Here is a 20,140-nt window from a genome sequence, read left to right on the forward strand (position 1 = left end):
TTTGATCTTACCAACTGGGAACATTATCAAGTATCAGCCAAAACTCAGGTTCCTCTACTCAAATAATATGGCTGAATATAAAGCTTGCATATTGGGGCTCTGACGTGCTATCGACTTGGATATCCAGGAAATGTTGATAATAGGAGATTCAGACCTATTGATTCATCAGGTCCGAGGTGAATAGCTACCAAGAATCAGAAGTTGTTACCATACTTGGAATGCGTGCATAGGTTGTGCAAAAGGTTCATCAAGGCAGAATTAAAACATGTGCCAAGGATCCAGAATGAATTCGCAGATGCCTTAGCCACCTTGTCTTCCATAATTCAACATCCTAATTATAATTACATTGATCCTATTTACATCCACCTATACGAGCAACCAGTATACTGTTTTCATGTTGAGGAAGAGCCTGATGGAAAACCTTGGTACAATGACATTCGAGGATATTTGAAGAGCGGTGGGTATACAGAGGATGCAACAAGTGTACAAAAGCGTACAATTCAGAGGTTAGCGAATCAATTCTTCCTAAGTGGAAAAAAATCCTTTATAGGAGGACTCCCGATTTGGGGTTACTAAGGTGTGTCGAAGCTGGAGAAGCCAACAGGTTGATTGAAGAGATACATGCAGGAACATGTGGTCCTCACATGAACAGTTTTACATTGGCAATGAAGATCCTGAGATTGGGAAATTTCTGGCTAACTATGGTGATAGACTATATCCGCTATGTTCAAAAATGTCACCAATGTCAGACTCATGCAGATATGATCCGAGTTCCTCCCAACGAACTCCATGTTACTAGTTCACCTTGGCCCTTTGCAGCTTGGGGCATGGACGTCATTGGTCCAATTGAGCCAGCGACATCCAATGGACATAGATTCATTCTGGTTGCAATCGACTACTTCACCAAGTGGGTCAAAGCCACCTCCCACAAATTAGTGACAAAGAAGATTGTGGATGAGTTTGTCAAAAATAACATTAGCTGTAGGTTTGGGATTCCTGAGTCAATCATCACTGATAATGGAACCAACCTAAAAAGTGATTTGATGAGATCATTGTGTGAGAAGTTCAAGATCAATCATCGAAATTCTACAACATACAGACCACAAATGAATGGAGCGGTTGAGGCTACAAACAAGAACATCAAAAGGATATTGCGCAAGATGATCGACAATCATAGACACTGGCATGAAAAGCTACCATTTGCATTGTTAGGATATCATACCACCATCAGAACTTCTACTGGGGCTACGCCTTATTTTCTGGTATATGGTAATGAAGCTGTGATACCTGCTGAAGTAGAGATACCATCTCTAAGAATTATTCAGGAAGCGGAGTTGAGTGATGCTAAATGGATACAAGTTCAGGCGGAGAATCTGGCATTAATAGATGGAAGAAAAATTAACGCCATTTGTCATGGTCAACTCAATCAAAATAGAATGGCCAGAACGTTCAACAAGAAGGTTAGACCCAGACACTTCTCACCTGGGCAACTGGTTTTGAAGCGGATTTTCCCAAATCAAGATGAAGCAAAGGGTAAATTCTCTCCAAACTGGCAAGGTCCATACATAGTCTCTCGGGTATTGACAGGTGGAGCCCTCATACTTGCAGAAATGGATGGAGAAGTTTGGCCCAAACCTATCAATTCAGATGCTGTGAAGAGATATTACATCTAAGTTTGTTTCATGCGCTTTTACTCTGTATTTGGAACTAAGTCAGACCTGATTCCCGTCTAAGTGGGGATACGAAGGCGCTCCTATGGAGTTCGGTCATATCATAATAAAAAATTTATTTTCCCATTTGACTGTGTAACTGGGCAGAATTTTTGAGAGGGTCTCAAAAATTCCATCAGAAGGACATCTTCTTGCAAATCACGATACTGGGGTAGAATTTTTGAAAAGAACTCAAAAATTTCATCAAAAGCATTTCTTCTCACAAATCAGTAACTGGGGTAGAATTTTTGAGAGGGTCTCAAAAATTCCTTCAAACGAGCATTTTCTGCACAAACCAAGACTGGGGCAAATTTTTTGAGAGGGTCTCAAAAATTCACAGCAATCAAACTACAATCTTCAACAAAGATCAGATAACAGTTTTGCTGCTGAGTCATATGTTGTAAAGTCTCAAACTGTGCCATGGTCAAAGATTCAACGTTACTTTTTACAAATTAATATTTTCAAAATCTTTTTCAAAAAACTCTCTCCTTCTATTTTACATTTTTCTTCAAAGCAAATGCCCGGAAAGGTCTGGATGGCGAGTCAAAGGGAGCACACCAGTCGGAGCAGATCAACCTCCCTCATTTTTAAACTCACAATTTTTCTTTGAATACAGGAAAGACAGGTACAAATACAAAAGACAACTTCAACATCGCCTGACCGCTATTAAGCTCGACGAATCGCCAGTCAAATGGCATACTATCCTTCTGACAGAATAAATGACCAAGTTATTTTGAGCCCGACAAATCGCTAATTATTGGTACATCTTTCCAATCAGACGAAAGAGTCAAACTACTCCATATCAATCCCGACAAATCAACATTTCAACTGCACCCACTCCTTATAATAGGACGAAGGGTCAAAGCTACAATATTCTGAATTCATCAACAAATGACACTTAATCCTTCTAAAAGACGAAGGTTTATTCCCTTAAACAATTATTGCATGAGCCCGAAAACTATATTATTCCCGGAGATTACAGTATGCTCGAGACTGCATTGTGCTCGAGAATTGCATGTTCCCAATATTGCATGAGCCCAAAGATTGCATTGTGCCCGATATTACATGTGCCCGAAGATTGCATTGTGCCCGAGAATCGCATTGTGCCCGATATCGTATGACCCCGAAGATTGCATTGTGCTCGATATTACATATGCCCGAAGATTGCATTGTGCCCGATATTGCATGTGCCCGAAGATTTGCATTGTGCCCCAAGACTGCATTGTGCCCAAAATTGCATGTGCCTGAGGATTGCATTATTGCATTGTGCCCGATATTGCATGTGCCAGAGAATTACATCATTGCATGTTCCCGAGATTGCATTGTGCCCGAGATTGCATTGTGCCCGATATTGCATGTGCCTGAGAATTACATCATTGCATGTGCCCGATATCTCATTGTGCCCGAAGACTGCATGTGCCCGATTTGCATTGTGTCTGAATTGCATGTGTCCAAGATTGCATTGTGCACGAGAATTGTATATGCCCGAATAAATTCCAATCAAGCTACAAGTATCAACAAATGCCCAAATTACAGATACGCTCTTTTTACTCATTATTTATGTTCCGAAGGCGTCATGGTCTAAAGACATCTTTCATGGCCTGCGGACATCATATCATGGCCTAAGGATTTAATTTCTGCTTATCATGATCCAAAGGTGTCATAGTCTAAAGACATAATTTTTCATGGCCCGCAGACAACATTTTCATGACCCGCAGACAACATTTTCATGACCTGAGGATATATATATTTTTTGCGTATCATGGCCCTAGACATCATAGCCTAAGACATCATTTTCATAGTCTTAAGGCAAACATCATGGTCGATATAGGAATTGCATCATGATTACCTTTATCATTTGTTTGATACATTTGCTCTAATCATGTTACAAGCTATAGATTTGCAGAGACTAACATTTTGTAGATAAGGCATTTTTCACCTCTCGGCAATTATCGTGCTTACATCTATCGAACCAAGGGCCTATCAAACTCTTTGCTACTCGTATCACCATTTCATTTCATTTAACCCTTGGCTACTAATATTATCGCCTCATGGGATTCTGCACTCTCCAATTGAAAATCTCTATGTCATGCCTTTCTCGTTACTCTAATCTTATCCATTCAAGCCAATATCGTTCCCGTTCGAATATCATACCGCTTGCAAGTTTTAGGTTGTTCGTTTGCTCCTGAATCTAGAACTACACACGACCTGATTCTCGTATAACCAGAGATATGCAGGCGGCTTAATACCAAAGTCTCGGTCGTACCCTTTTTCAACTCTATGTCATTTCAATTTATCCCACTGACATCTCTCGTCGGTCGAACAAAATCGGCTACTAAGTCAACGTTGGTTGCCCGACAATTCATCCTTCATTCTCAAGCAACCAAGGGGCAACTGTTGACACCCAATTTTGACCGACCTTTAGCAATTTCGGAAATGCTATTTGATTAAATATGCATTTATTTTTTTTAAAAAATATGTCGAGTTTAAAATTTCAATCGATTTTGTCTAAAAATCATATATTTAGTATGCATGCTTTATAAAAAATTATTGTAAATATTTTAAAATTATTAGTAAAACTCGAAATAATTCAAATGTTTTAAAATTTAAGTAATTTTAATTATAATATTTTATAGTATTTTAATTGGATAGCATTTCTTCAAATTTCCTCAAAATCATTTAACTTTTAGCCTATTCTATTTTAATTCATTTCAATTCTAGCCACTTCAATTAAAGTTTTAATTTCAATTTTAGCCTTTGCTGATTTCAATTTTGGCCCATTCTTATTTCAATTTCAGATTCCAAGTGATTTAATCCCGTCCGTCCATCTCTAAATTAAATCCTAGATCAAATCCTATCCATTCATCTAATTCTAATCTAACGGATGAGATCAAAATCTTAACTTTCCTATTTCTAACCCCAAAGATCAAAGCCCAAAAGAGTTGTTAGGTCGTGCACCATAAACCCGTTTTATGAAAAATGGGGCGCGATACGATTCTTGATCGTCAGGTTCGAAGGTTGAGAAACAAAGAAGTCGATTCAGTGAAGGTTTTGGGGAGTAGTGAGTCCGTAGAGGGAGGTACTTGGGAAGCAGAATCAGCCATGAAGGCCAAGTATCCTCACCACTTTCCTTCCGATCCCATTCCAGCATGAGGTAATAGTTCCTCTGTAGTGTTTTAGTCATTCATGCGTATATTCAGTCTTAGTATCTTGTTCCTTTAATTGGTCTTAGATTTTCAGCGTAATTACATGTTCTTGGAACTCAATTCAGTCAGATATCAGTTTTAGTGCTTAGTGATAGGGATTGCAGATCCTTGACTTTATACCTAACTAGTTTAGACTTCATTCCAGCAAGAATGTTCCCAAGGGCGATATAATGTAACACCCCGTATCCAAAAACAGACTAACTAACAAATTCTAGAAGTTGCAGGTGCCATCGACGGACCGTAGGGTGACCCACAGTGTGCTCTGCTGGTCCGTGGATGGACACATGTAGCCCTCCCCAGAAGTAGTCCAGAAATCCAGCTAAGGGTCCATCCACGCCGGGACCTACGGACCGTATGTTAGGCCATGGTTCGTGGTCTAAGGCCGTGGGTCAGCCCATAGCTTTCAGTCCCAGAACCTCCCAGAAAATTGAGCCAAGGATCAACCTACGCCAAGACCTATGGACTGTAGGTCAAACCTCGGTCCATGGTCTAGGGCCGTAGGTCGAACCCCAGATATCAACCCCCAGAACCCCATCGATGGTTGACCAGCACAGACCGTGGGTCAGTTCCGTGGATGGCCTCGACAACTTTTAAGTCAGGGGTCATTTGGTCTTTTCCATATGCGTTGGACCCCTAAACTACGTCATTTAAACCCTAAATTACGTTGTTTTGATTAGTTTTAGCCTAGTAAACTAATTAGAACCTAACCTAATCAAGCATTCATCAAACTTAGAGAAAATTAGAGAGAGAAATCGACCAATCCCTAGTTCAAGAACGCAACAAGATTTCATCAGTTTCAGTCCCAAAATCAAAAGATTTCTCTGTGGAATTCGTCACCAGGTATGTTGGATTTTACTAGTGGGTTCCTTTCACCCAATAGGTCCCTAGTTTTCAGTTAGAATTTTATTCCATTAATATTATCTAGACCTAGGGTTTCTTGAATGTTAGAAATTGTTGGGTTTTAGCTGCTAGAATGATCCAAATGAGATTATCATGTTGTTGCTTAGTTTCTTGCACGATACTTAGAACCCTAGCTATGTAGTTCTTTTAGTTCATGATTTACACATTCTAGGTCAGTTATTTCATATATACATGCTTCAATTTACGAATGTCACATTATTAGTTATAATTGTTGCATTCTTAGAGTTTGCATGTCAGTAATTGAGTTATCCAGTACTTCACATTTCAGTCATAATGTGGCTTATATACATTCTAATTAATAGTAGCTTAATACCGAGTGTACTAGGGTCAGTCACCCTCAAGTCCCAGAACTACGTGCCCCATAGGTTTATAAGTCCTCTCTGTGGGCATTATATTTTAGTGATCACGCCAGTCATGCCTCAATACCTCTGGCGGGTATATTGGGTCCTCTCGATGGGGAGTATACATTGTACTCCATATTTAGCTCATGTGGTTTTAATTCGATTATTAGTAGCTCCCACAATCAGATTTCATTGCATTTACCATGTTATCAGTTACAGTCAGATTTCAGTCTCAGCATGTTATAAACTTGGTCATTGCATTCAGTTATGTCATGTTCAGTAATCTCAGTATAGTATCATGCTTATCTCTTATCATTGCTCAGATATATACTTGTTCAATTATGTTTTTTTCAGCTTTATTCTATCTTGCATGCTCAGTATCTTTCAAGTACTAACGCATACTCTGCGCTACATCTTCTCGTGATGTAGGTTCAGGTCCTCAGTTTCCAGATCACACATAGATCGGTTTCCGATCTTCAGCTCAGCAGTATCCGTGGTGAGTCCGAGGACGCCATATATGTTTCTTTCCTATTTTTAGTCTTTAGTTTCAGTTTTGCTAGATTTAGCTGGGGCATGTCCCAACACTTCTAGTCAGTTAGAGGCTTATTTCTGACATTGTTAGTTTCATCTTTAGTACTTGAGAGTTTGACTTTTCAGTTGTTGTTTGAACTCTTAGTTTTCATATATTGAGATAGTTATGGGTATTCCCCATCATTTCATTTTAGTTTATCTTATTATTTAGCTTCCGCACTGTTTTTTCTTACTTCCGTTTATGTAGTATGCTTATCATATACTAGCATGGTTAGCTTGGGATCACTCGTGATCCTAGGTCCCATGTCCGCGTCCTAGGGATAGCTTCGGGGAGTGACAAGTTTCACAGGAAGAATGACAACAACAACTCACTACAAGAAAATGAAATAATTTATTAGAGGGGGCGACATTTTCTTCAAAAATAAAGACCAAGACTTTCAACTCTTGTCAATTGCCAGGTAACTGTGATGTCTCCAATCTATTTTGTGATCACTATAAACTACGAAGACACAACAAGGATGTGTTTTTAACTACCTGGCTATCTAGATTGGTGGAAAAACAATAAAAAATAAAAGGGTAGGTTTGCTAATTTCTGTCGAACATCATAAGTTGGACGTATGGATTCCTCCCTAATAAGTGGTTTATCAAAATAACAATATAACCAACTCATGTCCCTTTTAAGCCTCAGTAAATCCAAGGGTATAGATTCAATAACTTTGTTGGTAAGGATGTACTTTTTTTGCCGCTAATTATGAATGGATATTAGATTCGGGAGCGTCTGATCATATGACTTGTCATAAGAATTTCTGTCTAATGATAGAAAACTTATCTTTAATTCTTATATAACTATTCTTGATGGTTCATTTGTTACCACTAATAATTGTGGAGATGTGATTCTTAATTCTTCAATAAATGTAAATCATGTTATACATGAATCCACGTTTGCCTCTAATCTTGTTTCCATTAGTAAACTGACACATTCATTAAATTGTGTTGCTTATTTTTTCCCTTCCTTTTGTGTTCTGCAGGACCTAGCCATGAGGAAGCTGATTGGCATGGGTAAACTGAAGAATAACTTTTATTATTTCCCAAGTCAAGCACTAGTTTCAACTCTTTTGTCAAATAAAGACCAAACTGTCTTGTGGCATCAACGTCTTGGTCATAAGTCTTTTAGTCGTTTGTCGTTCATTTCAGAACTTCAGTTTTTAAATTTTAATAAGTTAAGATGATTATTGTGATGCTTCCCCCCGAGATAAGAGAATTTGAAAGTCATTTTCTGTTAGTTATATTAAATCTAATGAAGCCTTTGATTTGTTTCACTATGATTTATGGTCCCTATCATTTACCTTCATTGTCAAAGCCTCATTATTTCTTGACCATCGTGGATGATTTTACCAGAAATACTTAGGTGTATTAGCTCAAGTCTAAAAATTGAGTTTCTTATCTATTAATTTCCTTTCTTTCCATGGTACAAAGACAATTCAATCGTCTTGTTAAAATCATTCGCAGTGACAACAATACATAAATTACTGATAGTCAACTTCAACAATGTTGTCAGGAAGGAGGAGTTGTAAATCAGTTTTCTTATACCTCTACACCTCTACATCTCTACAAAATGGTGTAGTAGAACGTAAACTCTGACATTTACTTGATGTCACTAGATCCTTAAGGTTCCATGCTGATTTACCAATAAAATTTTAGGGAGAATGTGTTCTAACAACAACTGATTTAATAAATTACACACCAACACCCTTTTTATCTGGAAAAAGCTTATATTAGTTGTTGTTTTCCTCAAAACCTTCTTATGCACATTTACGTGTTTTTGTATGTCTCTATTATGCTTCAGTTATTCCACGATCTCTGATAAATTTCATGATAGAGCCACACCTTGTATTTTTCTGGGTTATCCATATGGTCATAAAGGTTACAGGTCTATGATCTGAAAACACATCAATTATTTATTTCTCATGGCGTGATTTTCATGAGAGAGTATTTCATTATTAAAAAATACTTTTTCTTCTCTTAAAAGCAACCACGAGTGCCTTTTCCATTGTTGATTGATGATCCTAATCAAATTTGTCAAGCCAAAGTCCACCATAAGAAAATCTCAATTCCGGCACAATACATCAAAAATGGCTCCAAGTGACACTATAATTGTGCAACAATCACAAGATCAGATTATTGAACCATCAGGAGAACCTATTGTTCCAACTTGACCTCAACGCACCAAAACCCAACCAGATCATCCTAAAGATTTTTTGGTCAAACTCCCAAACGATAAAAAGGTTTTTCTTCAGGCTCATCCAACATAGCTTGCTTAGGTATTGGTCCAGCTTATCCTTTATGTCGATATATTTTCTACTCCAATTTTTCCATAATTCATACATATTTTCTTTCGACCATTACCCACCATAATGAGACAACGTCTTACAAACAAGTAATACAGGTACAACACTAGAATGAGGCCATGAGAAAAGAGTTGGACGCGCTTGAACAAAAGCACATGTGGACCTTAGAACATCTCCATGTAGATAAAATAGCTATTTGTTGTAAATGGGTCTACAAAATTAAGTTTAACTCTGATGGATAGATTGAGCTCTATTAGGCCTGCCTTGTCGGTAAATGATACAACCAAGTAGAATGTTTAGATTATAGGGAAACGTTTTCTCCACTTGCCAAATTCACTACAGTTCGCACCCTTTTAGTTGTTGCATTTGTGAAAAATTGATATCTCCATCAACTGGATGTGCATAATGCTTTTATTCATGGAGATTTACATGAAGAAGCTTACATGCAACAACCACCTCGATATTTCACGGCTGAACATAATAGAGTTTGTCGCCTTTGTCGGTCACTTTATGGATTAAAGCAGGCCTCAAGGCAATGGTTTGATAAGTTTTCTACTGCTATCTTAATTTTTGGCTTTACATAATTCAAGGCTGACACTTCTTTCTATTTGTATTGACGAGGAAATTTGTTTGCAGTCATTCTTGTATATGTAGATGATGTCATTATTGCCACCAATGATTCATTCAATTTGAAATATTTGAAGGGCTATTTAGTATCGTGGTTTCTTATAAAGTATTTGGGTTCTCTTAAGTATTTTCTTAATCTAGAAGTTGCTCACACTTCAGAAGGAATAGTTCTTTCACAGCGAAAATACACGCTGGATATTTTTAAAAAAATGGACATAATGGCATCTAAACTAGTAAAATTTCCCATAGAGCAACAACACCGTTTAAATTTGGATGAAAGTTATGCTCTTCAGGATCCTGAACTCTTTCACATAGTAGTTGGGAGGCTGATTATCTCTTTGTTACTAGGCCTGATATTTGTTATCTCAATTCATGTACTAGCCTCGACAGAAATATTGGTTAGCTGCTCTCCATATATTGTGTTATTTAAAGGTTTCACCAGGCCAAGGTATTTTCCTTTCAACATCAGGTCCTATGTCTATAAAAGGATTTTGTGATTCAAATTAGGCAAGTTTTCTACTCACCCATCGTTCAACCAGTGGTTATATCATCTTTCTTCATCATTCACCCATTTCATGAAGAGTAAGAAACAAGTAACAATTTCATGTTCTTCTTCTGAAGAGAATACCGTTCCATAACAACAACTTATGAGATCATTTTGTTACTCCAATTACTTTCAGACATATATGTCCCTCATTTAGATCCAATTTCATTATATTGTGATAATCAAGTCGCACGTTATGTTGCCAATAATCCAGTTTATCATGAACGAACTAAGCATATTAAGGTGGACGATCGTTTTGTTCGGGACTGTATTTAACAGGGTTTGTTGGTTTTTCATCACATTTCAACACAACGCCAACTTGCGGATGTTTTTACTAAAGCCTTAGGTGCGCACTAGTTTCAAATATTTATTTCCAAGTTGGGCATTCGGGACCTCCATGCTCCAACTTGAGGGGGCGTAATAGCGTATTTGGTAGTTAGTTATAGATATACATTAATTTGGATTTTAAATTATGAAGATTTGGTATACATTTTGTATCATATATGACTCTTCTAGGTATAGAGTTTGTGTCCTCGTAGGAGTTAACCACATCGATTGTTCCGGTATTTTGTATTTATAAAAGAGCACATTGTTCTTTCATTATTTGAATAAGATCGATACTAGTTTATACCACATTCATCAATTTGCAGGTAATGAAAATAAAAACTTTTTTTTATGGTTAAATTTTTTTTATCACCAATGTGAAAGGCATATAAAATATACTTTATTTATTTATTTTTACTTATCTACTATTACTAAAATAGATTTTTAGTTTTACTTATCACTTATAACATTGTAGATAGTGGATTTTTATTGATAAATTCATATTAAATTTTGGATTATATCTTAAATTCATGATTGACCAAGTCAAATTATTGGTTGATAAAGTTGGATTAATATTTAAGTTGAAATTATATTACTTAATGTCATGACCCAAAGTACACCCTAGACGTCAAATGACGTATAGGACCCTAAGAGGCTCTACACAAGCCACTTGACATATATACAACACATTGAAATAAACAAAAGTAGAATTTTAGTAAAAAGTCTCATATTGTAGAATAGTTTGAACATACAATTGGAAATCTAATCATAGTCTTGACAAGCCAATTTAATCCATCAAAAGAATTGGTTGGGACGGAACCCATACATCATGTACAATGTTTAAAAACTAAAGACATAAGAAAGCATAGTAAATGTGACACAATCCTTGGAACTTGAGAACTCCCCAAGTTTTCGATCGATCAATCAATTAGCCATAGAGGAGGAGAAGCATCAGACCCTACATTATTGAAAAATATAGAGACAAATATGCATTAGTGCATGGAATGCACTAAGTATGGGAAAATGCATAAAAACATGAAACATGAGCATATGAGAACATTAGAACATGATATACATGACCAAGATAAATCATAGCTAAAGCCTTGAAAAAAATCATAAATCATAAACATGGTCAATGCATCTTAAAACATGATGAAAACTTCATAAAACCTTTGAAGTAACTTAGTTCATTTTGTGGAATATTTACCATTAACCGACATAGACCACGTGCACTATAACGTGGAATCTGGTGTCTTACTCCCACACCCAAAATAAATTCCCTTACTTGCCAAGGCAAGGACCATAAACTTCTATCTCAAGTGGATCCACTAGCTATGTCTTTCCAAGACAAATTCTATGGGGGCAGATAGTTAGGGACAAGAAGATTGCTACTAGAGAACTGAACTCTACTAACGGGAGAGCCTCTATCTCAACGTCCTCTCAGTGCTAAGTAAAATCACAATGGAATTTTTCATTTTTATAAACATATCATCATACTTGGAAAAGCACAATTAAGTTACTAATCCAATCTTAGATCATCATAGAGTAGCTCCTTAAATCATAAATCATGCATGTGTGGGAAAACCTTTTACCAATAATGATTTCTTAATATGTGAGAGTATTTTTCACAATTTCATTGATTCTTATCTTAAAAGCAACATTAGATCATGCACATCTTTTTAATAAAACATGCATAACATCCATAAATCATATTCATAACTTCATAGGCTTTCTTCATAAATTCATAGTGAAAATCATGAATAATGCATAGGTCCATATGAACTCAATTGAAAGATGTGTAACGGAATCTAGACATGCATAGGTAGATTGAAATTGAACAAGTAAATTGAACGCAAATAAGACGCATGTATATTGCATATACCCTAATCAAAATTAAGTGAAATTGAATTGGAAACTTTGAAATATATTAGGACCCAATGGATAAACGGAATTCATTGGTGAATCCCCACATACCTTGATGATCAACACCCAAATAAATGGAGGAAAAAAGAGACTTGAATCTTGGAACCCTACCTTTCTTCTTTGAGCTTGAGCGAAAAATTTGAGAGGATGAACTTGGATGAGAATTTGGGATTTGAGAAAATGAGAGAGTTTGGGCAAAATTTGGAGTTGAAAGGTAGTTATAGGTCTTAAAATTAGGTTAACAATGACATAGTATAGATATTAAATGGATAGGAAAAGACTCAAATACCCTTAAGGAATAACTGCCGAACAGTCCTACGGTTTGTAGAACTTTCTATGGACTGTATTCGCCAACCGTAGAACTAACTTCAGAAACCCAAAATTTGGCCACCTTTCCACAAAACACTTCTACGGATCGTCGACATTTCTACTGTCCGTAGACCCCATTTGTAGTCCTCAACTTTGAGAAAAAAATTTCATCAAGTGTTGAGCCTTCCTACGGAACCCATCTACTACTCATCCGATTTCCTACGACTCATCCTGTTCACTCGTAGGTCAGACTTCATAAATATGAATTTTCCCAAAACTCATCTCAACTTCTACGACTCACCTTTTACGGGTAACCCGTATACCCTCTTACGGTCTGTAGATGAGACCCGTCGACCACAGTACTAGTGCTAAAACGTAAACTTTCCCTTTTCAATCCAACTTTCCAATTTCCGAGGTATTACAATATCTCCCCTTGGGAGCATTCGTCCTCGAATGAGACTCAAGCTAGCATGAATAGAGTAAGAGAGAAACTAAATCACCCCACATGAATGCAAATCTCATCATAATGCACATGGACATGGAGAATCACCACAAGCTAAATTATAACATCAAAAATCAAGTTTTTCTTGAACATACATGCATATGGAAATATGAGAATGACTAAAACGCATGAATCTGAAAGAATAAACCATGAGGAACTAATACCTCAAGCTAGAATATGGGTGGATGAAAGAGATGAGGATACCAGGATATCATATTGATTTCGGCCTCACAAGTAACACCCTCAACTAATTGATTCCTCCAAAGAACTTTCACGAAACCAACTTCTTTATTTCTCAACTTCTGAACTTGACGGTCTAAAATCTCAACCGAAATCTCTTCATAAGAAAAATTTCTTTAACTCCCAAACCTTCTAAAGGAACAATGGATGTCAGATCTCCAACAAAAAAATTCAATAAAGAAACATGGAATAACATATGTACCAATGCTAAGCCATTAGGTAACTCTAACTCATAAGCAACCTTGCCAATACGTCTTAAAATCTAACATGGGCCCACATATGAGGAACTAAGCTTCCATTTATTTTCAAACCTCATCACACCCTTCATAGGTGAGATTTTCAAATAAATGAATCATCAATTTCAAATTTAAGCTCTCTTCTTCTGACATCGACAAAAGACTTTTATCGACTTTGAGACATTTTCAACCTTTCCCCGAATAATTTGAACCTTTTCCATAGCCTCATGCACCCACTCGGGCCCTATTGATGCTTATCGTGACCAACGACACTATCCTACGGTATGAGTGTCTATGATCGTCGATAATATAATAACCCAACCAAGAGTTGGGGTCGTGTCCCAAGGTAGCGGTTTTGAGAATCAGTAGCCAATTAGAATTTCGTTTGAATTAGTCGTAGCTAAAATCATTTGCGATAAAATAGATTGCAAATTAAAGAGGGTGACACAGAAGTGTCAAATATCAAAAGGGGTTTTTAACAAGTGATAAAACAACAAAATAAACAAGAAAATTAAGTACGGGTAAGGTTCTTGGGATGTGACTGCAATACAAGTTTAGATAAATCGTTAGGTACATACTTTCAATAGGAAATTTGTAAGACAATAGTGACTAGGCTAAGCTTTAAATGGAAATAAGTTCCCTCTAGGGTAACTTACCCCGTTTCAAATGTGTTCCTCTCGGACACCCATTTGCCGCATTAAGACAAGCCTACGCCTTACCCCACTAACTCTCACGAGCTGAGTGTTAGGATATGGGACTAGGGCTCACCTTCTCGGGTTGAACTTCATGTCGACCCACTCCTTAGGCCATTAGTCTAGTGGTTTTGGTTTCGCGACCTCCATCTCAAACATGCCGAAAACACATGGGTGATTTTGTATTTGCAACTACAAACCCTTTAGATTAAACCACAACCACTAGGTGAAATCACCATTAAAATACATCTAACCTATCAGCAAGCAAGACCCAACAAGAATATCAACCCATATTTGCTAAATCACACCCCAATAATGGGGTTTTTTAGACACACATCAAGAAATAAGAAATTATACCTAACATGATAAAGAAATCAATTGGGTATAAGAAATTAAACCTTGAATTAATCTACGAAAGAAGAATAAAGAAGACTCACTTCCAACTTGGGGAAGATGAACTCCTTTCTTCAAGTCTCCACAAAACCCTCTCCAAACTTGAGAGAAAAATATAGAAAAATACTAATAATAAATTTTTACTCTAAAAATTCCTCTCTCCCAGACTACAACTCTAACTAATATTTATAGTTTTCACAGATTGTGCTGCGGAGGATCGTTCGACGACATTAGTCGAGGTCGCCGATGAACTCGATGATCCGCCCTTTAATCAGCTCATCGCCTTCAGTGTCTTGCCTTCAGTATCCTCATATTTTGGATCATTGGGCGGTACAGTACTGCTTCGCAGAACTAATCGGCGACTCGCCGACTGCTCCTTTCCTCGCTTTTTGATCCACTTCCTTCAAGGCTTCGCGTACTGGAACAAAGGGCGGTGCATGTCAATTCGACGACTCACCAAGTTGGACTCAGCGATCCGCACTTTCATTTCTTGTTCTTTTCAGCCCTTTTTACTCCGTTTTGCGCCTAAGTGTCTATGCTTCCAGTAAAACTTCAAATACCTTTAAGCATTTTAATCAGGTATTGAGATAAAGCAAGCATTCGAGGACACTATTTCTATTAAAATAAAGCCCTAAATGAGTCCAATTTGTGGACTCATCACCTATCAAAGCGACCTTACCAACTTCAAACCAACAATAGGAGACCTATACCTCCTACCATAAAGAGCCTCAAACGAAGCCATCCCAATACTACAATGATAGTTATTACTATAAGAAAACTCGATTAATGACAAATGGTCATCCAAATTACCCTTGAAATCAATCATGCAAGCTCTTAACATATCTTCTAAGTTCGGTATAGTACGCTTGGCTCTTCCATCAATTTGAGGGTGGAAAGTTCTGCTAAATTTCACTTGAGTACCAAGATCTTCTGAAATGACTTCCAAAATTGAGACGTAAACTGAGGACCACAATCGGAGATAATGGATAAAGGAACTCCATGTAAACTTATCATTTCCCAAATATAAAGCTTGGCATACTCCTCGGGCTGAAAATGAAGTCTTTATGAGAAAAAGTGAATCTATTTTATCATTCGATCCACGATAACACAAATCGAGTCAAACTGACAACGAGTTCGAGATAAACCTGCCATACATGCCATATTTAAATCTTCCTACTTCCACGTAGGAATGCTAATATTTTTAGCCAAACCACCCAATTTCTGATGCTCAACTTTCACTTATTGACAATTCAGATATTTAGCCACAAATTTTGCAATATCCTTCTTCATCCCATTCCACCAATAGACCTCCCGCAAGTCGCGGTACATCTTGGTGTCTCCAACATGAATAAAATATCAAGAACTGTAAGCTTCTGTCCAAATTTGATTTCTCAACTCATCAACATTCGGGATACATAACCGGCCTTGATATCGAAGGACACCATCACCTCCTTGGGAGAAAGCCTTAATAGCTTTTGTGGAAACCGACTATTTCAAGTCAACCAAAATCGGATCAAGATCTTTCTTAGCTTTCACATCCGATACAAGAGATAGTTTTAAATCATTTGAACAATGACTCCACCTTCATTGGAATCAACCGAACACACCAAATCGACCCAATTTATGAACATCACGAACTAACTACTTCTTACCATCCTCAACATAAGCAACACTATCCATCGATAGTCAACTAAGAGCATCCGTCACCACATTCGCTTTATCCGGATGATAAAGGACACTCATGTCATAATCCTTTAATAGCTCAAGCCATCTTATTTTGGAAAATATTCAAATCCTTTTGAGTGAACACATATTTCAAGCTCTTGTGGTCGGTAAACACATCTACATGAACACCATATAAGTAATGCCTTCAAATCTTTAGAGCAAACACTATTGCCGCTAACTCCAAATCATGAGTCAGATAATTTTTTTTGTGCACCTTCTATTGCCTTGAAGCATGAGCGATGACTTTCCCATGTTGCATCAATACACAACCTAGACCAATCCATGAAGCATCACAATACACTACAAAGATATCTGATCCTTATAGTAATGCCAATATAGGGGCTGAAGTGAGTCTATCCTTCAACTCTTGGAAACTCTTCTCACAAGCTTCCAACCATATGAATTCACCTTCATTTGAGTTACTGTCGTCAAAGGGGAAGCAATAGAGGAAAATCCTTCCACTAACCTTCTATAGTAACTAGCCAACCCCAAGAAACTTTGTATATCTTAAGCGGATAAAAGTCTAGGTCGATTCTTTACTACCTCGATTTTCTTAGGATCAACTTAAATACATTTACATGAGACAATATGACCAAGGAAAGCAACAATCCTCAACCAAAATTCACATTTGCTAAACTTAGCATACAATTCCCAATCCTTCAGAACTTGCAACGTAATCCTCAAATGTTCAGCGTGTTCATCCTCACTCAGTGAGTAAATCAAAATATCATTAATAAATACAATTATGAACATGTCAAGATATTGCTTGGAGACCCTATTCATCAAATTCATATACACCATCGGGGCATTAGTTAAACTAAAAGACATCACAAAAAACTCATAATGATTATACCAAGCTCGAAAATCCGTCTTCGAAATGTCATTTTCCTTCACCCTCAATTGGTGATAACACGACCGAAGCTCAATCTTAGAGAAGTAACTCGCTCCTTGGAGTTGATCAAACAAGTCATCTATCCTTGGAATATGATACTTATTTTTTATTGTGACCTTATTCAATAGTCGATAGTCAATGCACATTCGGAGGGAACCATCCTTCTTTCAAACAAACAATATTGGATCACCCCATAGTGAGATACTTGTTAAAAGAAAGAAAAAACTATTTTTTTTTTATAAAAAATCAATTTAACTAAAGTTTTAAAGAAAAACCAATTTTATATAAGAGTCTCCACTTAATTTTAAGAAAAATCAAGAAAACTTTAAATTTTCAAGACTTTAAAACAGAGAAAGATCATTTGAAAATACCAAAGGGGGTTCGGGGTTCAAATTTACACTTCAAGAAGGTGTTAGACACTTGAACTGTCCGCTAACGCGCGGTTGTCTTGCGGCCTGACTAAGGGTTTTGACTAACTTTGAAAAATAATTAAGTATAAGGCTATTTTAAAATATCATTTGAAAGGAAATAAACTTGAAATAATTTTTAAGAAATGATTTTTCATTTGACAAACTACATGAATAAATAAGTAATAAATAAAACATAAATATTTCACTTAAAAAAAAGAAGGCTATCTTTGGGAATTTAATTTAATTAAACCAAACAAAACAAAGGTTAGTTAATCCAATAACAAACAAAAATAGAAGAGGAAGAGAATAATTCAAACTTGGGCTCCTTGGCCCATTTAAATTAAAAATTAGTTGTTGGTCATTTTATTGAGCCTTTGGGCCCAATTTTCACCTGGACCGGTTGTGCAAAAGATGGGCTTTAACCCATTTTTGTGTCCAAAAGACGGTGTATACACTGATTGTATACCATTTTCGTGTTGTGCAAAAGATGGGCTTTAGCCAATTTTTGTGTCCAAAAGCCAGTGTATACACTGATTGTATACCAGTGTATACTGACTGTATTTTGGCCCCTTTTTTTTTCCTGCTTATGGGGCTCTATGCCAAATGTTTACTGCCTATTTCAGCTTCCGAACACCTGTTTTAATTTTTTGGCTCGGTATATCTGTGTATACTGCTGTAAACAACATGTAAACAACCCGTTTTGGACTTTCCGGACACCTAAAGTTTCAATTTCCAGCTCCATTTGCTGCCTTCAACCCGTAATTCTGCTACCAATTTCCAATTTTGACTCCAAAGAGGCAGGCTTGGGAAATGTTTGGGTTTCAAACGACCCAAAATGCAAAGGAGAAGGAGAGTTCACAATGGACTAAAAAAATAGAATTTTCACATACAAACGAAGTAAAGGAAAAGAGTTAATATATAATCCAAGTAAGATGAACAGAGAAAAAAGATACGTTGATTATATAAAGAGAAAACAATGAGATATATATACCAAAATATAGTGCAAATTAATAGAAGTCAAAACGAGACATGCTGCAAATCAAACTAGAGACCTTTAAATCAAATCAAATTACGAAAATAAATTAAGTGTGTAGATAGACTACTATTGTAAATAAATAGGTCAACACACAACTTATGTACTACATTATGCCACGAAAATTTAAAGGGGATCTTTATACGGTGGTATCTAAATGAACAAAGATAGATATGATCAAGTTCACATTAATTTTAAGAGAAAAATAGTCCGATCTACTTCAAATACCCATTCATCAAGACATGCTAAAGAGAGGACGATACTAATACTCATCAGTGTCTTGAACAATAAGAGCAACATCTACAACTATACAGTAGCTAACTAAGAAAATGGAGAAGTAGTTATCAGTGAGCAATCTTAAGATGTAAATGAAGCTGTTTTAAAATATACACAAAGGCTTATATCATTACAGATCTCCAAACCCAAGTCAATCATATAATTGTGAGGAAAACGAAACTACCTATCATATTTTAGCAAACAACTAACGACTACAAGAATACTAACACAAGACTCGAGAAAGGATAAAACACATTTGAAGACAATGATAAGGAATACATGCTATGAAGTTCAGATTTGAAACTGCAAATGGTAGGCATTTTCAGACTAAAATCTAAACAAAATGGAGACCTAAATCAATTCAAACACGACACGCTAAGCAGTGAAAGGAGAGTAAAATCAGAGCATGAAAAAAAAAAGCCAAATATCATTAAATCGAAAGTAACTTAGACGTAAACACTAAAATTTAGTCTTATCTCGACCTAAGGGTAAAGATGATAGAGACATACAAACAATAGTCTAGTTAGGACAAAAGGGACTTTAACAAGGAAAAAAACGCAAAAGAATACTCCAGCAGCTTGAAACAGATAGCTTTTCGACTCATTTTAAACTCAGCTTCTAGTTACAACAAACTTGAAATAAAAACTCAGAATGTAGGATAACAAGACATATACGACCAATATTGCTAGAAATAAAGTTTAGAGATGCAAACAACTAATAGATAGACTATACTACTTAATTGAATATAGATGGACCAAATACCATAAAAAAAGGAGATAAGGCAGTAAGACTACTCAGCTCACATGATTTTACTAACTAAAACAAACGAAAACTCCCCACATATCAGACTAAGAAAACAAGCAATAAAGAGATAATGAAAAACAGCCTTCGTATATCATATAAAGAAAACGAAATCACCTATAGAAGATGATTCCGAATTTCATGACTTCGTAACTTC

At 36.5% G+C, this 20,140-nt stretch overlaps 1 protein-coding gene across 7 annotated transcripts in view; it reads left to right on the plus strand.

Annotated features, from left to right (window-relative positions):
• LOC125830655 (peptidyl-prolyl cis-trans isomerase FKBP15-1-like) overlaps window positions 1-20,140 on the plus strand; it is a 1,183,135-nt gene that overhangs the window by 382,942 nt on the left and 780,053 nt on the right. Inside the window, exon 7 of one of the 7 annotated variants that reach the window (XM_049509833.1) lies at window positions 11,561-11,572. The exons of the other annotated variants lie outside the window; for them this stretch is intronic. The gene's annotated coding sequence lies outside the window, so the exon portion shown is untranslated. Of the gene's footprint in view, window positions 1-11,560; window positions 11,573-20,140 lie in introns of those variants that run through there. 7 annotated transcript variants of the gene reach the window in all.

The sequence above is a fragment of the Solanum verrucosum genome, unplaced genomic scaffold, assembly GCF_900185275.1.
Source record: "Solanum verrucosum unplaced genomic scaffold, falcon-dt-bn FXZP01000297.1, whole genome shotgun sequence".
Taxonomy (NCBI): domain Eukaryota; kingdom Viridiplantae; phylum Streptophyta; class Magnoliopsida; order Solanales; family Solanaceae; genus Solanum; species Solanum verrucosum.